Consider the following 6,734-nt stretch of genomic DNA (forward strand, 5'->3'; position numbering starts at 1 on the left):
TTGTCTTTAAGCCTCAAGGCCATGGTCCTATATGTCTACCCAAAAATTTAATGGTCGAAACCACATCTGGTAGATAAAGGGTTGACTCCAATTGCGTCAGCTCCGAAGTTTTTACTCGCTTGTTATAACAATGTTGGGAGATTAGCAGCTCCTCATCTCAAGCCTTCAATCAAGGCTATAGATCTGTAAAGAATGTAATCTCTCTCATTTCTGATGCATTCTATACATTTTTCTCTTTACTAGAAATGGCACCAATGGTCTTCACCATTAAGTGGCATTCATTGCCAACAATTGGTATAAGAGCCATTTTTTCTATATCATTTGATCAAATTAGGCTTCCCTCTATAGCTTTAGTTCTTGTTACTTAGAGGTTGAAGTGTTTTTCACAACCGTTTTAATTGGCAAAAATAGCTTAATGGTAGAATTTGGTGGTTTGTCAACTCAAGTACCGTATCAAACATTGCAAAGTAGTGCGACCAACCAATGTAGGAGTTCTTTACCTACTCGGTGCACGTTCCCTTATTTCTCATACTTGACGTGATAGCCCCTAATTTTTCTCAATTCTTCTTCATTTGCTTCCAAATATCTTTCGTCGGCCAGCAGCGAGGGATTTGATGCATCATGTTCTTGACATAGAAGTTTCGAGGACCATTCCTCTTGATCTTGGAGTCACCTTGGAGGTGTCTTGTTGCCCTCATGACTGAGGCTTTTCTCGACAAGCCAAATAAGAAATTGAAGTCAATTTTTGGGTGGTGGTTCCTCCTTCATAAAATTCCATAGAGGTAAAATCCATTAAACCAAGCCTTGTTTTGGAAGTTTCATTGGATTATCCCCCTTCATAAGCCCATTAATATTCGATATCCTAAGAGCTTGCATACCTCTCTCAAGAATCATTTGATTGGATGCTCTTGAAGCCCGTTGAAGCTTAATTTATTGCAGCAACCTGTCCTATCCAAGTTCTTTGAAAACCTAAGAGACATTCAATAAAGAATTATTTCAAGGTATCTTGGCAAACTCAATCAAAAAAGATAATCAACTCTTATGTTTCTATTCTTTTTATTGAATTTTGCTACTCCATGTCACGGTGTATGCTTATGTGATTTTGTATGGCGATGATGCTATTATTATAGTCTTGTAAATGATGCTTGGTTTCGGCATCAAGCATCAATTAGAAATTTCATCCAAGTATCATGTTATCTGGTTTGTGCTTTCCAAGTTTAAAGGCCTAAAATATATATGATGATCCTTTTTTGCTTTCTAAGTGTTTGGAGCCATATTTTCTCAAGTTTTTTCTTAACATTAACAGATTTGGCTATGTAAGCAAAATTGTTGTTTTGCTTCCACTACAAAAAGGGACCTTTCTTGAGCCTACTCATGTTATTAGGTTTTCAATTATGGCTTTGTCTTTTGTGCAGTTTGGCCTAGTTTGTTCATTCCTCAAGACACACACACACACACACACACACACACACACACACACACACACACACACACACATCAAGCATCTCTCTCTCTCTCTCTCTCTCTCTCTCTCTCTCTCTCTCTCTCTCTCTCTCTCTCTCTCACCATCGGAAGTGCATTATGGGAAAAGACTACATTCACAAATTCAATGGCTATGGCTTCAACATGAAAGGCTAGTTCATGAGGAAGGGTTTATTGGCAGAAGACCAAAAATTGTGTGGTCCACTTAGCCCTCACGAAATCTTGATGCTTTTTATTTCCATGTGTGTCTTGCGACTACTCAACTCTCGCCCTCACTTGAGCACCGTTGTCTTCTTTGCAGCTTGCCTTTCTTGGGGGACTCTTCTTTCTTTCCCTTATGTTGAGGTGGTGGCCTTTGATGTGCCATCACTCCACCTCTACCTCTTAGTAGCCCCTTTTGATATGGCATATGTAGAGCTCTTGTTGGCCTTGCAATCCTAGTGTGGTTGGGAGACTCATTCTTGCTCTGCCTGAACTTATGTAGCTAATCCTACATGTCTTTGGTCATTTGAGAGGAAACTGAATCTCCTTTGGCAAGTCCTCTTGTGAGGTGGCGATTTTCCTCCAAATGCCTTTATACCTCTTTGTAAGGTGCAAAGTGCCACATGTACCTCAAGATAATTTGGATGTTATTTGTTAGTTCTATTGCCACCATCTCTTGTAGGAATCTCAAGCAGTGCTAGTATGTACATACCTTGTATGTGGTCAAAATTCCCTGAAGATCTAACTCCCAATAATCTCTGGAGAGTCATGGAAAATCTTGACTTCTTGAAGTTAGTGAGGAGATTGGAGAGCACTCTCAGAAACGTCAAGAATAGTTGGATAGAAAAGTCTAAACAACCTTGGAGAATTGCTCTAGCTTCATTGGCAGGCTATCCTCTAGGTGTTTTGGGATAGTGGGGATGTTGATTTGCTGAAGGGTAGTTTGTAAAGTCTTTCACATGGGCGGTAGGTAGGGTCAATCCTCTTGTCCTTTTTGTCATCATTAATTTTGATGTATTTTGGGCTTTATCATGGATAGCCTGATGGACTATATTAGAGAGAAAGTACAAGAAAGCACATGTCAAAGGACAATGAGGCATGCAAGGAAGTGCTAAAAGCTGAATGCCACTTTATAAATGCATGGAAACTTTTCCCAAGATCTCACAAGAATTTGACGATACTCAAAACGGATGGGCATGTGGATGGGCATAAGAGCTTAAACATTCATTTGCCTCTTCAAAAATCTCAAAAGAGGCTAAATCTCCATATTCATACTCCCATATTTTGAACTCTTCTACCTCCTTTTAAGAATTTAAAAGTTACTTTTTTTGGAAAGGGAAGAAATAGTAGTCTTCACTAATAGTCATAACTCGCTCATATAAGGTTTGATTGCATTTTTTTGTTCTAAAAATTTATCTCTTCTCAAGCTCTAAGAATTTTGTAGAAGAAGTTAAAAAAGCTAACTCAAAGATTATAGAGGTCAAATAATCTACTAATGAGATTCATTGGCACAAAATCAATTTAAAGAACATCCCAAGCCTCAAGGGGCAGCAAGGACACATGTCAAGCCCCTACCCATGTTGCCCTCAAGATGTGCTTGAATCTTATTGGTTGGCCTCCCAAGGGGTCCAATGATAAATTAGTTAATTTAATTAATTGTTTTTGCAATTATCAAGTCCTCTTTCTCAAAGGGGAAAGGGGGATACTTGTCCCAAGCCTACCCTTGTTGCTTGATATGCTTCTTGTATGTGATTGGCTAGGCCTGAAAGGATCCAATGAGCTTCAAGCAAGAGCTACAAAGGGGGGGGGGGGGGGGGGGGGGGGGGGGGGGGGGGGGGGGGGGGGGGGGGGGGTGGATCAAAGCAAGAAGGGGGGCTGGTTGGGGGTTATACTCTCCCACATACACTCACACACACTCTCATTGTGTGAAGTGCAAAGTGCAAGAGCTCCATCTCCTTCTTTGATGCAGCTTCAACACAAGGAACTCATGCAACAAGATGTTTAGTACACAGGTTGTTGGAATTAGGGTTGCAGAGAAACACACACATCTTGGAGAAGACGAAGGAAGCTCAAGGCACACAATAGAGAGTGTGTTACTTGGTGTGCAATGGAAAAGATAGATAGCCCTAGAGTGATGGGCGTATATATAATGCACGGGGAAAAAAACCTCCTAAAGAGGGAAAAAAATGCCCCGATGGTCCTAGATGTGCTCACACACATCACTACCACATGTATATGGTAACAAATCCCCCCTGGAGTGATGCGGTGAACAAGAGCTGGCACATGTAAAGGGAAGTGTCATGCCCTAAGGACATGATCAGTCCACAAAGGGGAGTAAGCCTAAAGCTTTGCGGAAAGCTTCGATCTTCTCACGAGACAATGCCTTTGTGAAAAGATCTATAAGGTTGTCCTGTGTTGGCACATAAGCCAAGCTGATCTCTCCTGTTGAGCGCCTCTCCTTGACATAGTGGTAATGCACCTCAATGTGCTTTGTGCGAGCATGAAAAACTGGGTTCCTCGCAACTGCCAATGCGCTCTGATTGTCAGTGTAGATAGTGTCGGGAGTGTCCTGTCTAACACCCAAATAATTCATAAGGCATCTGAGCCATACACACTCAACCGTAGCTGTGAAGATTGCCATGTACTCAACCTCACAACTCAAAGTGGCCACAGTAGGTTGCTTCTTGCTCAACCATGATATACATCAACTACCAAGCATGAAACAAAAACCACTTGTGGACACTCGCGTGTCAAAACAACCAGCCCAATCTGAGTCCGAAAAAGCATGTAAGTTTGGCGGCAATGATCCCCCCTTGGGATAAAACAAGCCAAGATGTAAAGTGCCACTAAGGTAGCGGAAAATCTTCTTGATAGCCTGCCAATGCTTAGACCCTGGGCTATGCATAAATCTGCTGACCTGTGAGACTACAAACTGAATATCCGGCTTTGTGTTGCATATATAAATGAGGCAACCAACAAGAGTTTGGTGAAGAGTGACATTAGCAGGATCACCAGCATCATGTAGACTCAACTTCAAACCTGTTTCCATGGGAGTGGTAATAGGTTTTCAATCCTCAAGTCCAAACTTACATAGCAATCTCTCTATGTAACTTTTTTGACACAAGGCAATACCACCATCACACTGCTTAAACTGTATGCCCAAATAATGACGCAACAACCCCAAATCTTTCATCTTGAAAGTAGTATTCAAATCAGTCTTAAATTCAACAATATGTCTCTCATTTGGTCCAGTGATCAGCAAATCATCTGCATAAAGAACCACAATGAGAAGTACATCACCCTCACGCTTTACATACAATGTGCTTTCTGTTGGACTGTTACGAAAACCTTGTTTGACCAAATGAGTGTCAGCTTTCTCATACCAAGCACGAGGAGATTGCTTCAACCCATACAAAGCCTTGTTACATTTGCACACTTTGTCCTCTTTTCCTTTCTTGACAAAACCACGAGGCTGCGTTAAATAAACTTCCTCAAATATGTCACCATTCAAGAAAGGAGTAACAATGTCTGCTTGATGTACATCCCAACCAAAATGAGCTGCCAATGCACATAGAAAATGCACAATAGTCATACGACAAGTGGGAGCAAAGGTCTTTTCATAATCTGTCCCTTTTTGTTGTGCATAACCCTTTGCAACAAGTTGAGCCTTATGGCGATCGATCTCACCATCCGGCTTGCGTTTCAACTTGTAAACCCACTTCGTACCAATGGCCTTTTTTCCAGGAGGCAAATCACATAACGTCCATGTGTCATTTTCTATAAGTGCATCATATTCTGATTGCATGGCAGCCATCCAATTTTCTAAATTCTGTGCTTCATCAAAAGACAGAGGCTCCAAAACATCATGTAAGCTAGACACAGCCAAAGCATAACAATCTGATGCATAAGATGCATGGCGAGAGCCTGAACGAGTACGACTAGACAAAGGTGCATCCAATTTACTGTCACGCAAAGTGTGCACCAGCCATTTTGGCATACATCTAGCCTGCTCATTTTCGGCCCTTTCCAGTAAAATAGGCTGATCTGTAACATTTTCAGAAACCCCCATAGACTGTACATTTGCCTCATTGGAACTTACATTCGTATTTCCACCCCTGAAAAGAGGCAACAAAGTGTCATAAATGTCCTGTGAGCTCACATTACTGTCTCTAGTACATGACAGCAAGGGCTGAGCTGGATCTTCCACAAACACTACATCCCGTGAAACCAGAATACGTTTTGTTTGCGGATGATACAACCTATAACCTTTGATTTTAACACTATAACCAACAAAAATACATTTGACATCCTTATCATCCAATTTTCTGCGCTGTGTTTGTGGCACCAAAGCATATGCCAAACAACCAAAAACACGCATGTGCTTAATAGAAGGCTTTCTATCATGCCATGCTTCATATGGAGTAATAGACTGCAAAGCTTTTGTATGACACCTGTTTAGTACATAAGTGGCACACATGATGGCCTCAAGCCAAAAAGAATGCGGCCAAGCTTGACTTTTGACCATACATCGTGCCATTTTTGTAAGTGACATATTTTTCCTTTCAGCAACACCATTTTGCTGAGGTGTATAAGGCACTGTACATTGGTGTTTTATCCCACGACTAGCGAAAAAGGCATTGAATTCATGAGACATATACTCCCCCCCTCGATCGGAACGGAGGGTGCCCATAGTACATTTCGAGACATTATCAACCATAGCCAGAAATTGTTTGAAGCACATAAAAACTTCGGACTTCGCTTTAAGCGAAAATACCCATGCATGCCTGGAGTAATCATCAATGAAAGCCACGAAGTACAGGTAATTGCCCAAGGATGGAGTTTGCATGGGCCCACAAACATCACTATGCACAAGCTGCAATCTGCATGTGGCCCTAACTGAACCATCCTTTGGGAACTTAGAACACTGCATTTTACCCAGGATACAGCCTTCACAAACATGTTTGATAGGTGCTTCAAGAGGCGGCAAAGAAGCAACCATATCAGATTTCTGCAAATGGAGCAAACTGCCAAAATTTAGACGACCAAAATGTGCACGCCAAAGTTTTGCATCTGAAGTAGCCCTTAAATCTTCAACAGCATTTGCAAAATTTTGTCCACACTTGTCATACAAAGTGAGCCTATATAGCCCACGACACAAAAGGCCAGATGCAACAATTTTATCACCAAAACTGAGATCATGAACTGTACATCTGTCATCCACAAATTTGACTAAAAGTCCAAGTCTAGCAAGTGCGGATACAGACAAGAGA

This window comes from Adiantum capillus-veneris, chromosome 23 (genome assembly GCF_014529385.1).
Source record: "Adiantum capillus-veneris isolate H3 chromosome 23, ASM1452938v2, whole genome shotgun sequence".
Lineage (NCBI taxonomy): Eukaryota > Viridiplantae > Streptophyta > Polypodiopsida > Polypodiales > Pteridaceae > Adiantum > Adiantum capillus-veneris.